Source organism: Rhinolophus hipposideros (genome assembly GCF_964194185.1).
Source record: "Rhinolophus hipposideros genome assembly, chromosome: 8".
Classification (NCBI taxonomy): domain Eukaryota; kingdom Metazoa; phylum Chordata; class Mammalia; order Chiroptera; family Rhinolophidae; genus Rhinolophus; species Rhinolophus hipposideros.
In genome coordinates, this window is record NC_138054.1 from 17,938,785 (window position 1) to 17,964,129 (window position 25,345).

A 25,345-nucleotide genomic window follows, 5' to 3' on the forward strand; every position below is an offset into this window, starting at 1 on the left:
TAGCTAAGTATTTTAAAAATCTGTGATTATAACTTTTGCTACCTAGAATATATTACCTCCTTTCTAAACTTTCCAGACCATCCAATGATCTGTATTAAAAACATTTCATTTTCTTCTGTAGTAACTTTCTTTTAAGGAGATGTAGGAAGGCAGAGACATGTATTCTTCAGGAAATACAAAAAGCATGTGTCTAACTTCCATTCTACAAAAGGATTAGATTAAATGGCCAGACTTGTGATCTGAATTCTAATCTTAAATCTGCCTGCAATACGAGTTTCTCACAAAGAAATCTGAAAACCAAGCACTTTATGTATCAGCCAGAAAACTGGTGGGATTTAATAGTAATGCCAAGGCTTCTAACCATTAATAGGAAGCTATTTCATGTTATAAACCACAATTTTACCATTAAAAATTTCCCCAAAATCTTTACTTTCAAAATGCTGTTCTTTTTTAATGATACAATTTAACACCAGCAAACATGTTAAAGTGTTCAATATTGATTATCCAGAACACAGCAATGTAGGAAATCTACCTTTAAGAGTATACAATTTCTCACACCCTTTTGTGATACTTTTGTTTTCTAACAAGGTTAAGCCACACACTTACTCCCCACCTTACTATCACCGAGAAGTTTTGTAAGAGATTTTTATTAAAATAAGTTAACATTTTCCTACTCATCCACGTGGGGAGCCAGGGCCCCTCACCACCAGTTCCCTCCCGCCTAGCTCCCCACCCGCTGCACCACAGGGAGTCGCTGTTTAGTACCTGGGGCCTCCGCCGACCCTGCTGGTAAGGTTGAAATGACCGCAGGTGGCAACACCTCGTCGGGATCTTGCCGCCGCCAGCGCCCCCTCCTGTTTCTCCGGCCCCCGAGGCCATGGCGGAGCCCCTGCTCCTCCCCGCTACGGGGCGGGTGAGGCAGAGGCGGCCTCTTTAAAGCCTCCCACCCCCACCCACCCCAACCCAAAGTCCGTCTGCGCTGCCCACGCGGGGCACAGACACACAGGTACCGCGAAGTTGCGAGCACCGAGGTGACAAAATGCGTGCTGGCAGCAGAGAAGGAGGTGGGCGCTGCAGAAGCCGAGGAGCGGGCTCCGCTCCCACAGCCCCTCGCGCACCACCTCCTCTCCGTGTAGCACGGTCTCTACTACAAGCTCCGCAGAGCACAGCGAGAGCGGATCCACACGCCCGACTGCCTAACTCGACCGCCGGTCACGGGGTCCTCCCGTCGCGCTGGCCGAGCTGCCGCAGTTAAAGCCGCCGCCGCTACCGCCTAACCCTCCACTGTGCGCACAACGCCCACCCGGGATAGGTCACCACCCTCGCAGTCACTGCCTTTGTCAGCGTCTGTTGCCGCCGCTAAGGACACCGCCGCGTTCGCCAGGCAGAACACTGTCACTTCTTTTAAGTCAGAGGGGTAGTAGATGGGGGGGGGAGGGGTATCACGTTGTGAATGGTGTAAATGTCTATTACGTTGCGTTGTGCACCTGAAACTAATTTAAAACAAAGACGTTTTAACTACATGAAGGGAAAGGTTTGCTCTGTAAAATAAAGTTTAATGTAGTTAGTTGTCTTTTTCCCCAACATATTTCTAAAGCTTGAATATTGTAATTTCAAAAATGAGTATTGGCCAGAGCAGGATAATTTAATAGAAGAAAGCTCTTGACCTTACCTAATCCTAAAAGTATTTTTATAAGGTTATTCTTCCCATAAGGTGATGACCTAGAAACACAAGGCTGTGTTTTTGCTAGGAGACAAAGTATGTCCAAATACCTATAAACAAATATGAGGACACTGATAATAATGTACTTTGGAAATTAACTGTTAAAGACAGGCCTATACTGAACTATCCCAGAAAAGATGTCCCAAACCCCAGAGTCACAATGACAAATGACAATGTCAACGATTAAATCCTATTGATCTCACACTAGTAAAGGCAATAATAATTTGTTCATTTTGTCTTCAACTGTGTTTGTAGTTTTCATAGTTAATTTAAATATTACATAGCTTTGTCCACGCCAACCCCCATTCTGTAAATTCAAGTTGGTTTGGGGCTCATTTCCTCTCCCTACTTCCCCTGGCAGTCTATATAAGACACTCTTCTGTCCAGGAGAGCTTACCCCTAATTCTTGATCATTTCAGAAAGGCTACTGTACACAACTGAGATTTTTCTGAAAAGACTCTGAAATACCATTTTAAGACACATCATTCATATTAAGCTATCTTATTTTCCCCGAAAATAAGACCTAGCCTATTTTAGAATCAGCTATAGAATCTATAGAGCTATCGAATCAGTTCTCATGTATCTTTTGGAGCAAAAATTAATATAAGACCTGGTCTTATTTTACTATAATGTAAGACCAGGTCTTTAATATAATATTATAATATAACATAACATAACATAATATCGGGTCTTATATTAATTTTCACTCCAAAAGACTCATTAGAGCTGATTGTCCGGCTAGGTCTTATTTTCGTGGAAACATGGTATTTCATGGGTGGCAGTGCCAGCTCTGCTACTTGCTCTAAATATTCATTTCAGCATCGTGCCATGTATCACACACCCTGTCCTACATGCTACAGCTACTGCCCCCCAGTATTGGTCAGTCTGGAACGTCTGACACTCACCATAGCCCTGCCGCTCTCTGCAGGTATCCAGTCTTTCCTTCCACTGGCTTGCTGCTCCGTGACATGTCACCAATGGAACAAGCTCCCAGTCACTAAGCTCTCTATCCCAGTTTTCCATTCATCATACACCTAATAACAATAGTATCTGTTGTAATAAGGATGAAATGAGATAATAAATATCAAATGTTGGGAACAGTGCCTAATATTCAGTAAACCCTCAATGAACGTTGGCAGTCACTATTATTAAGTGGCAGGGACATGGTACATACAGCTGTGGAATATCAGATCGCAAACTAATGGCAGAATTAGTAAAGACAAACAGCTGATGTTTTAAAATCAAATTAGATGGTCTGTATTCTAACACACACACACACACACACACACAGACACACACACACACGATCTGTACCAAGTAATGCAATACAGTTCAAAGTGCATATAAATAACAGTTTTTCTTTTTTAAACAGACAATAGTAACATACTATAGTCAGCTCACTACACACAAAAATCATGAACAGCAGCTTCACATTAAAATCGCCTTACCCTACTCATTTACTGATGCTAACCATTAAAGAAAAAAGGTCCAGCAGGCTACACGCATGCTCTCACTCTCACAACACATTTATTGCTGTACATCCAGACCAACTGCACAGGCATCTCTGGATAAGGTACATAAAGTTCCTCTGTAGAGATTTCTGCACACGTGAGCCCACAATGTCTCCATTACTGGGAGAATTTTACAAATGAAGAGATGGACAGCAGGGTCATCTGTATTCAATCATCTCCTGCAAACACAGTGAAGTGGGCAGCCGTGAACGGTATACCTCACTCCATCTCTTCAGCATTTTCCAGAATTCAGTAAGCTAGCAACAGCAAAACCAGACCACAGAGAAACAAAAATCCACACCCTAATCCAAGTCTTGGTATGTCTTGTGTTTTTACAGTAATACTGCTCTCCCCACTCTACCTGCCTCCTGGGTTGATCCAAAGTGCCAGAAATGCTGGAGGCAGAGCCCCAGTCCATTTCAGGGGTAATAATACAATGGCAGGCCAGCAGGTGGCGGGCCAGGTGGAAGACCAAAGAACACAGCTGTGAGACTTTTCAGTTGCTTAGGAAACAGGACAGAATGGCAGCACGTGGCCTGGTGGCCAAGGGGAGTGTGGCACCAAACTTGCAGTCAAAGCATATGTACACATAAAACACGAGTGGACAGCAAAATCGTTCAGTACTGTGTAGGATCTCTGCTTACACAGAGCAGCATTCTGTAACCTCTTCTGCAAAGAGGGATGTGCAACCTCTTTCTCAGGCAATAAAATCGTTTTGCATGTGCTCAGGAACATAAGATCGCCCAAGTTGCTTTGTAACAAAATCCAGTACCTTATGAATTTCTGCAAATCACTTTTCTTTGCATTTTAGTGCATAGTCTTGTCTCTCTACAGAAATATTATAGAAACACATTTCATATATATAATATATTATTTATAAAAAAACAAATTAGAATATTGCCTCGATATTATACAGTACAAATTAATTAAAACTACCAGAATAACTCTGTTTCAATCTGTGGAGGTTTGTACACAGAGGGGTATGTAGTAAGTAGAAAAAAAAATACCGCCTCTTCATTAACCCAGGAATTTCAGTTCTCTGGCTTTCTGGAAAAAGCAGAAACTGTCGACTCACCCATGTGACAATGCACGTTCCTACTAACTTGTCAGGAGGGGAAAGGAGGCGGCCCAGGAAGCACATGGCATCTGCACACTGGTCTGAGGTCCCGCTGGGCCGCAGCATGTTTGAAAGATGAGGCTGGTGCTGTCTCAGGGCGACCTGGCAGAAAGGTGCCAGGTCCTGCGGACGAAGTGCTGACTGCCTTTCACGGAGGAGTCGTGGTCCTGCTTCCCTGAAATGCAGAGGCCAGTGAGTTCAAGCTTCTGTCCTTATCTCCCCTCCCCACCTAGAGGAAACACCCTCCAAATGACTGAGGGGACCCCACCCTGGGGCTCTTCCTAAAGGGACCCACAGGATCTGGTATATTATGGAATCCAGTCCTGGAAATGACACTGTACAAGGAAGAAAGCTGGCCCCAAGGTGAAACTTCTAGGAAAAGTAAAGCACAGCAAGACCCAAAGTTAAAGTAAAAACTTGTTATTTCTGCCCCACATGCTAAGTCACATTAGGTGAGAACAAAACTCAAACTTTACTGCTTAAAAAATTCTCATACTGTAACAGTGTCAAAACACCTTACTAAAACCAAAATAACAAAAACTTAAAGAATTTTCTAAAAAATTACCATGATCCCACCTTACTCTCTAATACAACAAATACTTTTCTACTATAAATTTCACTTTTTAGAAAGGATCTTTGGCAGAGACACACCATTCTGGAGACTTTTCAAAGCAAAAACCAGGTTCTCTTCCTGTTTGTTAGGTTCTAAATAGCTCAGGCTATGAAATGAGGGGGTGGTTATGCCTCTTCCTAACCACACCCCACTTTAAACCCTAAGTGAAGCAAAATCTTAGGTATGGCGGGCAGGGCAATGAAGCTGGGAATGGAAACGTGAAGAGGCGCCTCCCTGACAGAAACCCCCGGGGAGTTCAGTGCACATTTAGGTTCGGGAGCACAGTCCCAGGATGAAGAATGAGCCTGTGGACTTCTGGCCCGAGTCCTCCCTGGACTTGTTAGAAGAGGGTCCGAAAAGCTGATGTCGGCCAGCAATGCAGATTCTGCTGGAAGGTCAGTGCAGAGGAAGTTAAAGCCTTTTAAACAAACGGGTGTTTGGTTTGTAAGAACAGTTATGAGTAAAGTGACCTTATCCTCCACCGAGCTGCTTTCTAGTTCAGTCAGCTCTTTGTTTTCCTCAGTGCTGGCACTCCCACCCCCTTCCACAGCTGTCCTTGGGGTGCTGGACCAAAATAGTGATGCTCAATCTAAGGGAAGAAATGGTGGCACTCAGGAACAGAGCACTCAGAAGTGGGTAATCTCTTCTTTATATATAGAATTCACTATCTTCCTTAGGGATATCAGCAAAATTCCATTTTGTTCTAATTTGAAAAATAAATATGATAATAAACCAACCTGGATTCCTTCATTATGAAGATGGTGAATTAGGTAAATGCTATGCCTATTTTATGCCAGTATCATATCAAAATTACAAAGAAATTATTAAACCATGAATTTCCAGAATCATCTGAAGACTAAGTGAACAGAACCCCTATAACTTATGATATAAAAAGAGGCCACATTGAGAATGCTAGGAGGGGTAGAGATGCGAAATGGGTTCTCGCCAAACTCACACATACTGGCTGAACAGTGACAGAGACACCTCACTGGAGAAGGTTGCCTCCAGAAGAGGAAGGTATCCTACCCTCATGCCGGGTTCTCCAGCCCAGGGGTGTTGTGCCAGGAAGAGGAGTTCCCACAAGATCTGGAAGTGAAAATCAGCCAGGATTCTTATGTTGGCCCATCCCAATGAGATGGTAGCCAGCTGGAAATATAGACACCATCTTAAAGGGCTGGTGCACAGACTCACTCACTTGGTCTCCAGTGGAGGTGTGACAACTTGAGAGGCACCACAGATATATGGGGTAAGAGTAAGGTGAGTGGCTTCTGAGTGAGGGCTGGAGGGACAGCAGTTATTATGACTGTGTGGAGCCTGCCTCACATGTAGCCTACAGGAGGACTCCATCTGTTCTGTGCTGAAGTCACTATCAAAGGGCCAAATCTGAGACAACAGTGATCGGGTAGAATCTCTGCCCCACATAGCAAGTACTGCATCATGGAGGGCACTCTCAACACCTGCCCTACCAGCTGGCCTGCACACATAAGGTGGCTCTCTCAAAGGATGAGCATTATGAGCAGCCCTCAGGTAGAATAGGCCTAGGGGGACCTGGACCTTTTGCTAAGCTCTCCCAAGTCCTCTACTGGTGGCAGCCAGCCTTGGTTAGTAGGGAAGCCACACCTACATGCCTCTAAGTCCAGTATGTGGAAGAGCCAACCACCTATAGCTTTGTGAATCCTACCAGGAAACTAGGAGCCAGTACTCTGTTTCCCGAAAAATAATACCAGGTCTTATATTAACTTTTGCTCCAAAACCTGCATTAGGGCTTATGCTCAGTGGATGTCATCCTGAAAAATCATGCTAGGGCTTATTTTCCAGTTAGGTCTTATTTTCAGGAAAACACGGTAACAGGCAAGGCTGAAATTGGCCTACTATACAGGAACCTCTATCAAGAGACACCACAAAACCATACCCTGGGGCCAACCTCAGACCACACCAGAGCATTACCTGGTTAGCCCAACAGGTGCCACACTCTAAGGGGGGTTATCAACAGACATAGAACCCATAGCCATGAATCCCCCTTTCAGGGGTCAACTACCACACAGCAGCCTATTCACCATGGTCATAGCCAATTCTCACAGTCAATCAGCCTGGGAATTCGTCCCATCTACTGAAGCACTAAAAGCAATCAAGGCTAACCTACAACAGGAGAACACAGTCAAGGGAAATCCCTGGAACACACACACAGGTGATCAGGGAGATTGTGCCATGGAACCACATGGAACACAGACTACATAGGCCATTGAGAAAAGACTGAGGGACATAGCAGATCTACCTAATATACAAAAGCAAGCACAGAGAGGCAGCCAGAATGAGGAAACAAAGAAACATGTCCCAAAAACGAACAGTAGAAGCCTCCAGAAATAGAACTAAATGAAATGGAAGAAACCAACCTACCAAAGCAGAGTTTAAAACACTTGTTATAAGAACGCTTAAGGAACGTAGTGAAAATTTCAACAAAGATATAGTAAGTGTAAAGACGACTATATAAAGAATTAAAAAAAAAACACTCAGAAATAAAAAATACAATAAGTGAAGTGAAGACTGCACTAGCAGGAATCAAGAGCAGATCAGATGAAGCAGAGGATTGAGTCAGCAACTTAGAAGACAAGGAAGCAGAAAATACCTAATCGGAACAACAACAAAACAAAAATGTGTTAAGGGACCTGTGAGATAACATCAAGTAGAACAGCATTCACATCATAGGAGTATGGGGGCGGTGGAGGTGGGGAGGTAGTAATGGATCGAGAACTAATTTGAAGAAATAATGACTAAAACCTTTCCTACCCTGGCAAAGGAAATTGACATACTAGCTCAGGAAGTGCAGAGAGCTCCAAAAAAGATGATCCCCAAACCCAGACACATCATAATCCAAAAGGCAAAGATTACAGATAAAGAAAGATTTAAAAAGCAGCAAGAGAAAGACAGCTAGTTACTTACAAGGGAGTTCCCATAGACAGTTAGCTGATTTCTCAACAGAAAATTTGCCGGCCAGAACACAGTGCAAGGAAATATTCAAAATAATGGAAAACAAAGGCCTACAACAAGACTACTCTACACAGCAAGGTCATCACTTAAAATTGAAGAAGAGCTAGAGAGCTGCCCAGAGAAGAAAAAGGTAAAGGAATTCATTAAAACTGAGCCAGTCTTCAAAAAATGTTAAATGGGCGTCTTTAAGTAAAGAAAGGAGGAAAAAAACCAAACGAGATAAAAAATATGATTCATAAAATGGCAATAAGGATGTACCTATCAATAATCACGTGAAAGTAAATGGATTAAATGCTCCAATGAAAAGAAGACATGAGGTAGCTGAATGCATAAGCAGACAAGACTCAGGAGACAACCAAGATGACGCAGTAGGTAAACACTGTGTTTACCCTCTCTCACAACCATATAAAATTTAAAGTTAATCTACAAAACAAATGTTATTGAGAATCACCTAAAATCAAACTGAACTGAAGCCTTTTAACTAAGGACGCACAGAAGAAGCCATCTCCAGTCTGGTAGGCAGGGCAGAGACGAGGAACAGGCTGGTCCCACACCCACGTGTGACCATTAAAGATCAGGAGGGATATTTCAGCTTTACGAGTGCCTCAATTCCCCACAGTAGCTAGAGGTCCCAGCCCCACCCCAGACCAGGGTTTCAGGACCAGAAAGAGAAGTCTCCATAATTTCTGGTCGTGAAAACCAGTGGAGATTGTGACTGAGATTAAGGATGGCGGCGCTCCAAGGCGCTCCTCTTAAAGGGACTGCGTGCAGACTTACCCACTGACAGAATCACTGGCTTTGAGCTCCAGTATTGGGGCAATGGCTGGAAAGGTGGCAGGGACATGTGTTGGGGAACTGAGTTGTCTGGAGTAGGACAGGGTAGGGAGAGGCGGCGTTGTAGGATCAGCCCTTGCATTACTCTTCCACTGTAGTAAAGACGGGTCCTCACAACTAATGAGCCCCAGGGTCAGTCCCTCCCACTGATATACAATTATCAACTAATGCTCAACTAAAAGAGGAGGGCACACACAATCCACACAAGGAATACACCTGGAGTATGTGGCTCAGGTGACTGTGCCACTGAACCGCACAGCACACCTACTACATAAGGCCACTCTACTAAGACTAGAAGACATAGCATCCCTACCCAATACATGGAAACAAACACAGGAAGGTAGCCAATATGGGGAGACAAAGAAACACATCCCAAATAAAATAACGAAGAAAGCTGCATAAAAAGAAGTAAGTGAAATGGAGATAAGCAAACTATCAGTTGCACAGTTCCAAACACTGGTTATAACAATGCTCAATGATCTCAGGAAAAACTTCAACAGAGAGATAGGAAGCATAAAAATGGAGATGGAAACCATGAAAAAGAACGAGTCAGAAATATAGGATACAATAACAGAAATGAAGAATATATTACAGGGAAGGAACAGTACCTTAGATGAAGCAGAGGATCCAACCAGTGATATAGAAGATAAGATAGCAGAAAACACTGAACCTGAAGAGAAAAAGAAAAAAGAATCCAAAACTTGAGAAGAGTTTAAGGGGCAATATCAAGTGTACCAACATTTGTATTATAGGAGTACCAAAGAAGAGAGAGAGCAAGGAATTGAAAACCTATTTGAAGAAATAATGACAGAAAACTTCCCTAACCTGGTGAAGGAAATAGATATACAACCCATAAAGCACAGAGTGTCCCAAACAAGATGAACCCAAAGGGGTTAACACCAAGACAAATCAAAATTAAATTGCCAAAGGTTAAATACCATCGAGAGAAAAGCAGTTAGTTACCTACCTACAAGGGAGCATTTTTTCATGTCTATTTGCCATTTGTATATCCTCTTTGGAGAAATGCTTCTTCAGGTCCTCTGTCCATTTTTCTTTGGGAATCGAACCGGCAGCCTTCGGAGTTAGGAGCATAGAGCTCTAACCACCTGCGCCACCCGGCCGGCCCCCCTCTGTCCATTTTTCAATTGGGTTGTTTGTTTTTTTGTTGTTGAGTTTCATGAGTTCCTTGTATATTTTGGATATTAGCCCCTTATCAGAGGAACTGTTTGCGAAAATCTTCTCCCATTCAGTTGGTTGCCTCATTATTTTGTCAATAGTTTCTTTTGCTGTGCAGAAGCTTTTCAGTTTCATATAATCCCATTCGTTTATTTTAGTTTTTACTTCCATTACCTTTGGAGTCAAATTCATAAAATGCTCTTTGAGCCCAAGGTCCATAAGTTTAGTACCTATGTTTTCTTCAATGCAGTTTATTGTGTCAGGTCTTATGCTTAAGTCTTTGATCCATTTTGAATTAATTTTGGTACATGCTGACAGATAGCAGTCCAGTTTCATTCTTTTGCACGTAGCTATCCAATTCTGCCAGCACCATTTATTGAAGAGGCTGTCTTTCTTCCATTGTATGTTTTTAGCTTCTTTGTCAAAAATTATCTGTCCATATTTATGTGGTTTTATTTCTGGGTTCTCAATTCTATTTCATTGGTCTATGTGTCTGTTTTTCTGCCAATACCAAGCTGTTTTTATTATTGTAGCCCTGTAGTACAAGCAAAAATCAGGGAGTGTGATACCTCCAGTACTGTTCTTTTTTTTTAATATTGCTTTGGCTATTCGGGGTCTTTTGTGGTTCCAAACAAATCTGATGATTTTTTTGTTCTATTTCTTTAAAAAATGCCATTGGGATTTTGATGGGGATTGCAATAAATCTGTATATGGCTTTGGGTAATATGGCCATTTTAACTATGTCGATTCTTCCAATCCATGAGCACAGAATGTCTTTCCATTTCTTTGGGTCTTCTTCAATTTCTTTCAAAAATGTCTTATAGTTTTCAGCATATAAATCCTTCACATCCTTGGTTAAGGTTATTCCTAGGTATTTTATTCTTTTTGCTGCAATTGCAAAAGGAATTGTTTTTTCTATCTCTTTTTCTGAGATTTCATTGTTAGTATATAGGAAAGCAATGGACTTTTGTACGTTGATTTTGTAGCCAACAACTTTACTGTATTCATTGATTGTTTCTAATAGCTTTTTGGTGGAGTCTTTAGGGTTTTCTATATATAGCATCATGTCATCTGCAAAGAGTGACAATTTAACTTCTTCATTCCCAATTTGGATGCCTTTTATTTCTTTCTCTTGCCTGATAGCTCTGGCGAGAACTTCCAACACTATGTTGAAAAGCAGAGGTGATAGGGGACAACCTTGTCGTGTTCCTGAATGTAGAGCAAAGGGCTTCAGCTTTTCACCAATAATTATGAGATCAGCTGAGGGCTTGTCGTATATGGCCTTTATTATGTTGAGGTATTTTCCTTCTATACCAATTTTATTAAGTGTTTTAATCATAAATGGATGTTGTATCTTATCAAATGCTTTTTCTGCATCAATTGATACAATCATATGATTTTTGTCCTTTATTTTGTTTATGTGATGTATCACATTGATGGATTTGCGAATGTTGAGCCATCCTTGTGCCCCAGGGATGAACCCCACTTGGTCATGATGAATATTCTTTTTAATGCATTGTTGTATTTGATTTGCTAGAATTTTGTTTAGGATTTTAGCATCTGTATTCATCAAAGATATAGGTCTGTAGTTTTCTTTTTTTGTGTTGTCCTTACCAGGTTTTGGTATCAGGGTAATGTTGGCCTCATAAAATGAGATAGGGAGTACTGACTCTTCTTCAATTTTTTGGAAGAGTTTGAGCAGGATTGGTATTAGATCCTCTTTGAAGGTTTGGTAGAATTCACTGGTGAAGCCATCTGGTCCAGGACTTTTGATTTTGGGAAGGTTTTTGATGACTGATTCAATTTCCTTACTGGTGATTGGCCTGTTTAGATTTTCCAGTTCTTCATGATTCAGCCTTGGAAGGCTATATGTTTCTAAGAACTTGTCCATTTCTTCTAAGTTATTAAATTTTGTGGCATATAGTCCTTCATAGTATTCTTGGACAATCCTTTGTATTTCTGTGGTGTCTGTGATAACTTCCCCTTTTTTCATTTCTGATTTTATTAATTAGTGTCTTCTCTCTTTTTATCTTAGTGAGTCTAGCCAAGGGGGTGTCAATTTTGTTAATCTTTTCAAAGAACCAGCTCTTTGTCACATTAATTTTTTCTATTGTCTTTTTGTTCTCCATTTCATTTAGTTCTGCTCTGATTTTTGTTATTTCCTTTCTTCTGCTGACCTTGGGTTTCGCTTGTTCTTGTTTTTCTAGTTCTTTAAGGTGTAACATGAGGTTATTTATTTGGGATTTTTCTTGTTTCTTGAGATAGGCCTGTAATGATATAAATTTCCCTCTTAAAACTGCTTTCGCGGCATCCCAAAAATTTTGGTAGGATGTATTTTCATTGTCATTTGTTTCTATGTATCTTTTGAGCTCTCCTCTAATTTCTTCTTTGACCCAGTCATTCTTTAAAAGTATGTTGTTTAATCTCCATGTATTTGTGTTTTTTCCTGCTTTCTTTTTGCAGTTGATATCCAATTTCAAAGCTTTGTGATCAGAGAATATGCTTGGTATAATTTCAATCTTCTTAACTTTGCTGAGGCTGATTTTGTGTCTCAATATATGGTCTATCCTTGAGAATGTTCCATGTACACTCGAAAAGAATGTATAGTCTGATGTTTTAGGATGAAGTGCTCTATATATGTCAATTATGTCCATTTCATCTAATGTGTCATGTAGGGCTGCTATGTCGTTATTTATTTTCTGTTTGGATGATCTATCCATAGCTGTCAATGATGTATTTAAGTCCCCTAGTATAATTGTGTTTTGGTCAATTTCTCCCTTTAGTTCTGTTAGTAGTTGCTTGGTATATTTCGGTGCTCCCTGATTGGGGGCATAAATATTGATGACTGTTATGTCTTCTTGTTGTATAGTCCCCTTTACCATTATGAAATGTCCATCTTTGTCTCTTGTTATCTTTTTCACCCTGAAGTCTGTTTCATCGGAAATCATTATGGCTACACCTCATTTTCTCTGGGTACCATTTGCTTGGAGTGTCAATTTCCACCCTTTCACTTTGAGTCTATTCTTGTCCTTGTAGCTGAGATGTGTCTCTTGTAGACAGCATATGGTTGGGTTTAGTTTTTTGATCCAATCTGCTACTCTGTGTCTCTTTATTGGTGAGTTCAGTCCATTTACATTTAGGGTGATTATTGATATGTGAGGATTTCCTGTCATTCTATCTTTAGTTTTCTGGTAAGGCTGTGTCTCCATTGTTTCTTTGCCTTTTTGTTGTTGTCTATTATTTCTGTGTGGTGGTAGTCTATGTTGTTTCCCTCTGTTTCTTCTTTTATTACAGTATATATTTCAGTTCTGGATGATTTTTGAGTGGTTACCCTTAAGTTTATGTAAAAGAAAGTTTGAATTTTAGAGTATTCCAGTTTCTTCAGTACGCTTACTTTCTCTATTCCCATATTCCAGTTCAGGCCTTTATGCTCCCCCTTTTTATGTCTCGGTTGCCACAAGTTGTCCCTGTTGATGGTGGTCTATCTAATAGCCTCCTTTAGTATTTCTTGTAGTGCAGGTCATCTATTAGAAAATTCCCTCAGCTTCTGGATGTCTGGAAAGGTCTTTATTCCTCCTTCATATCTAAAGGAGATCTTTGATGGATATATTATTCTTGGCTCATAATTTCTCTCTTTCAATAATTTGAATATTTGGTTCCATTCCCTCCTAGCTTGTAGAGTTTCTGCTGAACAATCTGATGATAATCTAATGGGCTTTCCTTTGTAAGTTACCGTCTTCTTTTCCCTGGCTGCCTTGAGGATTCTTTCTTTGTCATTGATTTTAGACAGCTTCAATACAATGTGCCTTGGTGAAGGCCTGCTGGGGTTGAGGTAATTAGGTGTACTATTTGCTTCTTGGATTCGAGGATCCAGTTCTGTCCACAAGTTTGGGAAGTTCTCATCGACTATTTGTTTGAGTATACTCTCTGTTCCCTTCTCTCTTTCTTCTCCTCTAGTATGCCCATTATTCTTATATTGCTCTTTCTGATGGAGTCAGAAAGTTCTTGTACAGTTCTTTCATTTCTTTTAAGTCTCAAGTCTCTTTCTTCTTCCATCTGTGTAAATTCCAGGTTCCTATCTTCGATGTCACTGATTCTTTCCTCCATCTGGTCAACTCTACTACCTAAGCTGGATATTTTATTGTTAATTTCTTCTATTGAGTTCTTAATCTCCAGAAATTCCATTTGGTTCTTTTTCAAAATTTCAATCTCTTTTGTAAAATGCTCATGATGTTCTTTGATTGTGTTTCTGAGTTCATTAAACTGCCTTTCTGTGTTTTCTTGCATCTCGTTCAGTTTTTTCAGAATTGCAATCTTGAATTCTCTGTCATTTAAATCACATATTTCCATATCTCTAAGTTCCTTTTCTGGAGACTTTTCACTTTCTTTCTGAGCTATCTTGTTGCCTTGGTTATTCACGGCAATCACTGATTTACTATTTCTCTTCCTAGACATATACAGGAGTGGCTTCTGCAACAGGTTGATAGGTATGCGAAGAGCTTTTGAAGTTCCAAAGCTCTTTCTGCACGAGATTCAGAGCGCGTTTGTTTCAGTAGTTCTGTTTACTCCTGCAGGGATCCGCCCAGAAAGGTGGGGCCAGGGGCGGGGTGAGTTGTGAGAGGTGGCCCAGAGCAACGGTGGCGACCACCACCACAGCCAGTCCTGCCTTCACAGCTCCCTCCCCTTTGCCGGAACTAGTTGAGCTGCGAATCTATGTCTGCGGTCCACAGTTCTCAGAGCAGCAAATATTCTGTCCTTTGATCTGACACTGCTACTTTATCGCTTCTAGCACCGAGCAGGTGGGGGCGGGGCGAGCTCTGGGAGGGTAAGGAGGGGCGGCTAGTCTCCTTGCCTAACGCTTCCGTTCTCCTCTCGGCAGTGAGGGCTTAAACCACCGATTTCAAGCGAGCGTTGGGTTCAGCCATTTTATATGCTGCCCCCTCAGTCTTGTGGGCCGTAAGCGGAGCCCTAGCAGTCCAAGTCCTTCCCTCTCCCACAGCTGCAGCTGCGGTATTTCCGGGATGCAGTGAGCACGGAGCTAGGTCTGCGTCCTGCGCCTGCGCGGCTCCGTCTCCGCACTTCTCCTCTCCCTCCTCCCCCGCTCGCGCGATTCACCCACCTGGAGGTGAATTCAGCAGTGGGCCTCTTTGTCTTGCCTGTCTGCTGTGCAGGGAGTCCTTTGTGGAGTTATTGTTGTCCGATTCATTGTAAATTCCAGGGGAGCGCTACAGAGGCTCACCTCACGTCGCCATTTTCCCCCCTTTATCAGTTGCATTTTTATACACCAATAAGAAACTATGAGAAAGAGAAATTTAGAAAAACATGTACAATTGCATTTTAAAAAAATAAAATACTTAGGAATAAATTTAACTAAGGAAATGAAAAAAACATACTAAGAAAATTATAAGACATTGAAGAGAGAAATTAAAGAGGACACAAATAAATGGAAACATTTTCTATACTCATGGATGGGAAGAAATAATATAGTTAAAATGTTCACACTACCCAAAGTAATCTATAGGTTCAATGCAACCCCTATCAAACCACTAAAATTTCTCATTTTTTACACAACTGCAACAAATAATCCTAAAACCATAAAAGATCATCAATAGCCTTGGCAATCCTAAGGAAGAAGACAAAACTGAAGGTATCACACTACCTAATATCAAATTATACTACAAGTTATACTACAAATTATACTACAAGTAATCAAAACAGCATGGTTCTGACATAAAAACAGACACATAGATCAATGGAACAGAATAGAGAGTCCAGAAATATACCCATGCTGATATGGTCATTTAGTCTATGACAAAAGAAGCAAGAATTTACATTGGGGTAAGGACAATCTATTTAATAAATGGTACTGGGAAATCTGGACAGATACATGCAAAAACTGAAAATGAATCACCATCATACATTGTATACAAGAATAAACTCACAATGTATTAAAGACTTAAATGGAAGACCCCAAACCATAAAACTCTTAGAAAAAAAATGTAGGAACTAAACTTGCAGACATTACCCATAATAATATTTTTGCTAATGTATCCACTCGGGCAAGGCAAACAAAGGAAAGAAGATGGAACTACATCAAACTGAAAACGTTTTGCACAGCAAAGGAAACCATCAACAAACAAAAATACACACGCATACACACACACACACACACACACGGTCTGGAATTAAGTTTGCGAACTTGTTGCAACAATGTTGCTAACCATTTTTGATATCAGAGAGATAATTAATTATGAATTTGTACCAACTGGACAAACAGTTATCCAAGTTTACTATTTGGAAGTGCTGAAAAGGCTATGTGTAAAAGTTAGACGATCTGAACTTTTTGCCAACAATTCACGGCTCTTGCATCACGACAATGCACAAGCTCACATGGCACTGTTTGTGAGGGAGTTTTTAGCTAGTAAACACATAATTCACCTGATCTGCCCCAAATTACTTCTTTCTTTACCTAAAGATAAAGTATTGAAAGGAAAACATTTTGATGACATTCAGTACATCGAGGGCAATACGACAACAGCTCTGATGTCCATTCCAGAAAAAGAGTTCCAAAATGGCTTTGAAGGGTGAACTAGGTGCTGGTATCAGTGCATGGCTTCCAATGGTAGTACGTCGCAGGTGACGGTAGTGATATTCAGCAACAAAGTATGCATATCTTTCTCTAGGCTGATTTTGCGAATGTAATTTTCAGATCTCCTGTTGTCAGAGGATGTAAAGTACAGCATTGGGAATATAGTCAATGGTATTGTAACAGCTATGTATCATGTCAGAAGGGTTGTAAATTGGGGGAGTCATCACTTCATGAGGGCTGAAAATGTCTAACTATTACTTTGCTTTGTACACCTGAAACTAATAATAATGATAATAAATGAAATACACATTATATGTGTATAAGTGAAAACAAAAAGCCATCCTACTGGATGGAAAAAGATATTTGCCAATGGTATATGTGATAAGAGGTTAGTATCCAAAATTTATAAAAAAAACTCATACAACTCCACATCAAAAAACAAAGAATCCAATTTAAAAACTGCCCAAAGATGTGAGGAGACATTACTACAAAGTGAGCACACAGGTGGCCAATAGACATATGAAAAGATGCTCAATGTCACTAACCATCAGTGACATGCAAATGAAAACTACAGTGAAATACCACCGGACTCCTGTTAGAATGGCTATTATCAATAATTCAAAAAAGAACAAGTGTTGCTGAGGATGTGGACACAATGGAACCCTCGTGCACTGTTGGTGGGACTGCAATCTGGTGCAGCCATTATGGAAAACAGTATTCAGGTTCCTCAAAAATTTAAAAATACTACCTTATGACTCAGCAATTCTACTTCTGGATATTTATCCAAAGAAAACCAAAACAGTAATTTGAAAAAAATACATGCACCCATGTTTACTGCAGTGCTATTTACAGTAGCCAAGATATGGAAACAACTGAAATGCTCATCAATAGATGACTGGATAAAGAAATTGTTGTACATTTATACAATGGAGAATTACTCTACCATAAAAAAATTATGAAATCTTACCATGTGAAACAACACGGATGGTCCTAGAGCATATTATGTTATGTGAAATAAGTCGAACTGAGAAAGACAAATACCATTTGATCTTGCTTATATGTGGAATCTAAAGAATAAAATAAACAAACAAACAAAACAGAAACAGATTTATAAATACAGAATACAAACTGATGGTTGCTAGAGGAAAGGATGGGTGAGAAAGGTGAAGGGATTAGGAAGTACAAATAGGTAGTCACAAAATAGTCATGGGGATATGAATTACAGTGTGGGGAATACAGTCCATACTGTAAAAACTATGTATGGTGTCAGATAGGTACTAAACTTATCAGTGGGAAAACTTCTTAAATTACGTAAATGTCTAACCACTGTGCTGTAGCCCTGAAACTAATAGAAAATAATATTGTTATTATTAAATATACATATATATGTATATATACATATATATATACATATATATATATATATATATAGTCATGGGATTTAAAGTACAGCATAGGGAATATAGTCAATGGTATTGTCATAGCTATGTACGATGTCAGATGGCAGTAGACTAGTTGGGGTTATCACTTTTTGAAGTGTGTAAAGGTCTAATCATTATGGTGTTTTACACACCTGAAACTAATAATAAAAAAGAATCATAGTTATGGGTAAAAATAGGTTAGAAAGTATGGAAGATTTTGTATGTTTACATCTAAAGAGTAATGATGGCTGCTAATGATGAGTGATTTTTATTTATTGCTTTTACTTTTTATATTTTCCAAACTTTCCAAAACCCGTATATTCTTTTACTTGAGAGAAGAAATCTATATTTTGAGTATGATAATGGTTTCATGGTTATATTTTTAAAGGGGAATTTCTGTTTACCGTTTTAAAATGTATGGGATTGTTTCAAAATAACCTCATAGCAGTGTCTGTATGTGTGAAAACGGAAGAAGGAAGAAAGGGAGCGAGAGAAGGAAGGACAAGATTGGTCACAAAACGGTAAATATTGAAGCTGAGTAAAGAGTATGGGGATTCAGTCTATTGTGACACTTCTGAAAATGTTAGGAATTTTCTAAGTCACAGTTTTTCATATTTTAGTCTCTAAAATTGGGATGCTTATAAAGAATGGCGTGTCACAGCATAACAACAGTGGTTTTAATTTCTTAGGCATTTTTTCTCTAAAAGCAGTACATAATATCCAATTCTGGGTTTCTAAGTGTCATTTTCTAATAAAAAGTATAAGACTTTTTGGACAACAGATAGATCTCAGGAATACAGTACAGAAACCACAAAATGAGTAGTGACAGACAACAAGGAAATAGTTAAAAATAAAGGGCAAGATATCAAATTGATAAACATGCTAGATAAGGGTGGGGCAAATTGGGTACTGACTGAACTCATTCTTTTTGAAAATATTTATTTCTTAATTATAAAGGAATAAACACAAATATGTTGATAACAACACAAAACTTTTCTAGGTTATAGGCAATTCAAAAGAATGTTAACCAACTGTATTATGATTTAATTGATTAGTTCCTAAGTTAATTTGTTCTAGGACCAAGAGAAATTTAACAGCAATTAAAGGACAGTCTGGGGTGGATGGGGAAATCTGAATATGGACTGTATCGTTACTATATCATGTTATTTTTTGAGGGTTAGTAACCGTGTTGTGGGTGTGGACAGGAATTGTGTTACTACTTCAGGGTACATGGAAAAGTATTAGGGTATCAAGATTTCTGTATCTTAATTTTCAAATGGTACATGAAAATATACATATGATTGTGTGTGTGTATATATATATGTAAACATATAAAAGAAAACACTATATAGGTGTTCACTCATTCAAATTCTCTATACACTGTAATTTTTTTGTTGCTGTTGAAAGAAAAAAAATCACCAATATCATCTTGGATTTAAGAAAAATACATTATGTCATTAAAATCCATACATATGCAATACTGCTTGTGACTACTAACTTCTGCATGACTAGATAGTACAATCTAACATGAAAATCTAGATATGGGATGGCCAGTTTGTTCAAAGAGGTCCTTTTCACCTGATTTTCAATATTACTTAAAAAAATACAAAACAGCCTTTTAGAAAAAGAAATTTACAATAAAAAAGACCGTAAGCAAATTAATTATTCTTAAGAATCGGAAAGCAAATATATTCCTTTTTAGATTAAAAAATCACTTCTGAAAAATACTTACATTACTGCTGTAACATCTAGATTCCTCTTGGAATAGGAGTATACAGGTGGATATTCGTCTAAAGGAGAAAAGTAACATTTCTATGTTCACAAAAAGTAAACACAAACTCAAAAGTACAAAAATTTCATGAGTGGATTCAGACCTTATTCCTACTCGAGAAATAAAAACATGCATTTATTCTTATGGAAAGAAAAATATCTTCATTGAAAACATTGTTTGGAAACAAATTTACAATCATCACTTTCTCTACTGTGTTGCATGAGAAGTGACGAACACTCCCATTATAACATATCCCATTATAAAGTACAGTAAAGAAAGGAAAATACCATTTAAACTTTAGGCCTGTCACTCTGAGTTGTTGGTTTGAATTAGCAAAATTAATCACTACTTTAAACGGAATATTAGATATTTTAAATGAACAATAAAAAATAACAAAAATCACCTTAATTTGTATTATGGTTTGATACCTTGTTTGTTAAATGATTGTGCAGGACTAATGAGTGATGGAGAAGTTATCACAGAAGAACTAAAATTGATGGTAGGCCGTGAGGAACTGGTCATAGGTAGAGTGATTCTCGGTAATATTGTTACTTCCATTTCCTAGAACACAATATGTTTTATAACGTTATAATTCATCTTTTTTGTCATTCTTTTATTTCCATGTTTTTGAGGTAGAATTTATATAGTTAGAGGTAAATTAGCAACATGAAGAAGGTAGCACCATGCGTGTTAATTAACAATGTGAGCTCTTGAACCAAAAAAACTAAACAGGATTTGAATCCCAGCTGTGCCATCAGCCAGCCATCTGAATGTGAACCTAACTGTCCTAAGTACCAATCTCCTAATCGATGAAAATGAGGGAAAAAATAACACACCACTGTAGTGGTATTAACATGATCCGCAAAGTTATGTATAGTGTTGGCATATTAAACGAGCATTTCATGAATATCATTTGTCATGAGTTTGGGGAACTGCCTTGGTTTTTAACCCAATATAGCAAAGGCCACCCCAAATCTCAAATAACCCAGATTAAGAACAAACAAAAAGAATTCCACCTCTGTTTGTGGAGGAATGGATCATATGTGTCAATTCCCTGACATAACAATTACAAACTCTGGACAAAACATTAAAGCAACCATCTCAAAACATTAAAGAGCAAACAAAAACAAGCAGAAACTGGACAGGAGACAACACCTCAAAAAGAGGGAAGCACTGAGTGAGTTTCCTGTTCTCTTTATGAGTTGGAGCCACTGGATACTTGAAATTCAGAGAGAAAACTGCAAACATGCTGGTTGAGGAATCTGAGGACAGACTAGGTGAGTACGGCAGCTAGAAAATGATGGGAGATGCACAACTGAAGAGCCACAGAAGGGGAGCCCTTGGTCTGCATGTCAGCTGTCCAAATACCTGACAGACCTGTAAGCTACAAGACTGAAAGATGGCAGACATCAAACAGCCAACTCAGACTAAAGACTCTTGGTTGCTGCCCACAACAGAGGAGACAGGATTTGAGTTCAAGTAAGTTCACTGCCAGCTAAAACAATCTGAAAAACTTCAAACGGATTCAGTTTATTATACATAAACAATACCTCAGCAAAGTCAACCTTCCCCCCGCCACCCCAAAGAAAGACACTTTTAGGTAAAAGAAACCGAAGAGAATCTGTTGTAAAACCTGCCGTATGAGGTCTTCAGGATGAAGGGAAATGATACCAGATGGAAACTCAATGTTTTGGAAAAAATGGAGACTATGTGAGAAATTATTAAAAAAACAAAACACACACACACACACACAAAACCACTGTTTTTCACTAAACTGCTTTAAAATACATACAACTGGATAAAGCAAAAATTATATGCTGTGGGTTTATATCCTGTCTAATGTAATAAAAATATCAAGTACTGCATAAGATACGAGGAAAACAGGTGGTATATCAAAATATAAAGGTGCAAGATTCTTAAATTTTGAAAGGAGTGGTACAATATTAACACAAAATAGAATGGAAAAAATTAAGGACATATATTGTAATCTCATAATAAACCACTAAGTAACATCAAGAGATAGAGAAAACAAGTCAACAAGTAATGAAAACAATATAAAAATGGCAGGACTTTATCCAACCATGTTAATAATTACATGAAATATAAACATTCAAATTAAAAGGCAGAAATAGATAAAAATACAAGCTTCAACTGTAGGCTGTCTACAAGAGACTTATTTTTAATATAAAGACACAAGTGGAAAGTAAATGGATGGAAAAGATAGAACCTGCGATTAGTAAGCAAAAGAAGGCTTATTCTAATAATAGAATGGCTGGCTATATGACTACCAGATAAAATAGATTTCAAGGTAAAGAATATTTCCAATTTTTTTTTTTAAGGACAATTACTAATATTAACAGAGGCACATGATTGAGGAGCCATAATAGATGTAAGGTGCATGTTGTCATGAGAGCCTCAAACTACATAAAGCAAAAATTCATATAATAAAGGGGGAAAAGACAAATTCACCAAAGGTAAGTAGACAATTTTAACTCCTATCTCTCAACAATTTTAATGGACTAACCATACACCACCTCCTAAGAAAACATTCAGCAAGAACAAAGAAGATGTAAGAAATACTACCAGTCATCTTATCTGAATTCTCTAGAACACTATAGCCAACAAATGCATAATATACCTTCTTCAAAATTTATCTAGGAAACCATACACTGGGCTATAAAGCAACTCTCGATGCATTTCAAAACATTGAGATCATGCATAAAATCAGTTTTAATCCAGGAATCACATAAGAGATCAATCATGAAATTTTAAAAAACATAAAAACACTACTGTAATAGTCTAACAGATAATAGGACAATTTCCTTACAGCCTGGGAGGAGGCAAACATTTCTTAGGACACAAAAAACAGTAAAAATAATCCCAATTTATGGGGGGGAAATCCCATAAATTCAAACTTCATAAAATTTAGAACATCTGGTAATCAAGAAATACTGTTCAGAAAACAAATGGAGAATGAATAATACATTATATGAAACAGGGATCAAATCAGTGATTCAGAAGATAAGGTAGCACAAAACACTCAAGCAGAATAGCAAGAAAAAAAATCCGAAAAATAATCAAAGAGGAGAGTTTAAGGGGCCTCTGGCACAACATCAAGTGTATCAGCATTCACATTATAGGTATACCAGAAAAAGAAGAAGAAAGAGAGCAAGGAAGTGAAAACCTTTTTGGAGAAATAACGATGGAAAACTTCCCAAACTTCGCAAAGAAAGTAGACATACATTTCCAGGAAACACAGAGTCCCAAACAAGATGAAACCCAGAAGGCCCACACCAAGACACATCATAATTAAAATGTCAAAGGTTAAAGACAAAGAGAGAATCCTAAAAGCAGCAAGAGAAAAACAATTTGTCACCTACAAGGAAGCTCCCATAACTCTATCAGCTGATTTGTCAACAGAAACTTTGCAGCCCAGAAGGGATTGGCAGGAAATAAAGTGATAATAAGAAGAAAACAAAGAAAATCAAAACTATGAATAATAAAATGGAAATAACTACATGTACATCAACAATTACTTTAAGTGTAAATGGATTAAATGCTCCAAATAAAAGAGAGTGGCCAAATGGGGAAAACAAACAAACAAACAAACAAACACCCCTTAAGTATACTGCCTACAGAGACACAGTTCAGATCAAAAGGCACAAAGAGGTTGAAAGTAAAGAAATGGAAAAAAAAAAAAAAACACATTTCATGTAAATTGAAACAGAAAAACCAAACAGACAGAAGCTAGAGTAGCAATACTTGCACCAGACAAAATAGACTTCAAAACAAAGGCTGTAGTAAGAGACAAATAACGATTCCGTAATCCCACTTCAGGGCATTTATTTGAAGAAACCAAAACCCCACTTCAAGGGGTTGTGTACATTCATATGTTCATTGCAGCATTGTTCACAATAGCCAAGGTGTAGAGGCAGCCTGGGTGTCTGTTGATGGATGCAGACACCATCCATCATAAAAGAGTAGGTGGTATATACATACAAAGGAATATTGCTCAGCCATGGAAGGGAATGCGTTCTTGCCATATACAGTGATATGGATGAAGCAGGAGGGTACTGTGCTAGATGGAGTATGTCAGAGAAGGACAGATGAATTGCGATTTTGCTTATTGGTGGTATCTAAGAACAATATAAACAAACAAATAAAACAGAAACAAACTCATACATACAGAATATGTATGAATGTTTGCCAGATGTTATAGGGGTGAGGGTGAGTGAGAAAGGGAAGGAATCAAGACTTACAAATTGGTTACACAGTTGTCATTGGAAAGTAGAGCATGGCATAAAAATATAGTTAATAATGTCATAATAACCATGTATGGTGTCAAATGGGTATTAGGTTTATCATGGTGATACTTGGGAGGCAGGTTGGCGCCACTTTGAAAATGGTAAAGGAATTAAGAAGTACAAATGGGTTAAATAGTCATGGGGATGTAAAGTACAGCACAGAGAACATTGTCCAGAATATGGTAAAACTATGCATAGTGCCAGGTGGGCATTACACTAGTTAGAGGGATCACTTATTAAATTATATAAATGACTAACAACTATGGAGTACATACAAAATTAATATAAAATAGTATTGAAGGTGGAAAGAAAGGAAGGAAAAATAGAAGTAAGACAAGGAAGGAGGGTGGGAGCAAAAGAGGAACGGAGGGAGGAAAAAACAAGGCAAACTGGAGAAAAATATTTGTAAGACATGCTGCACACAAAGTGTTTGCGGCCAGAATTTATAAAGAGCTCCTACAACTCAAGAATACGAAGACATCTCTATTTTTAAAGGGCAAACGTTCTGAAGAGAGACCTCACAAAGGAAGACATGCACGTGGCCAAGAAGCACATAAACAAGAACACATTACTAGTCATGGGGGAAATGCACAGTAAAATTACAATAATACAGCAGCATACACAAAGCAGAATGGCTACAATTTAAAAGAGGACAACCAACTACTGGTAAGGATGTAGAGTGACAGAAAGGGTCACACACTGTTGGGGCACTTTAAACTATTACTCGCACCTGCACTTATAGGTATGTAACCAAGAGAAATAAACATATGTCCACAAACAGATACAAGAATGTTCACAGCAGCTTTTCAAAAAAGCCCGGCAGAAAACACTACACACTGAGTAACTAGACTGATATGAACATTTAGAACAAGCAAAACCAATAGATGGTGCGAAAAATGAGAATACTGACTCCCCTAAGGTAGGACGCATGAGTATTGACTGGGAAGGAGCATGAGTGAATTTTCTGCGGGAATGGAAATGTTCCACACCTCAGGAGGCTTTGACTTACACAGGCGTAAATATCTGTCCAATTCATTCAAAGGTACACCTAATAATATTACAATTCACTGTATGTAAATTCTTGCTAAATCAAAAAAACAACACATATTTAATTCTAGTTCGCACAATGCATGCTGTGTATTTGGGTGAGAAGTGTGTTCATACCTTAAGTTTAGTTTGTAATGAACCTAAAATACAAGAGGACGGATATTTATATGATAAAGCAAACAAAACAAAATAGCAGTATCTAGGTGTTGGTAATATGTTTGTCCACTGCACACTTCTTTCAACATTTCTTC

At 38.7% G+C, this 25,345-nt stretch overlaps 1 protein-coding gene across 1 annotated transcript in view; it reads right to left on the bottom strand.

The window, feature by feature from the left end:
- The window catches only part of LOC308501485 (nuclear pore complex protein Nup153-like), a gene marked incomplete at both ends in the record, with an annotated part of 205,121 nt that overhangs the window by 78,850 nt on the left and 100,926 nt on the right, over positions 1-25,345 (bottom strand). The window lies entirely within an intron of this gene.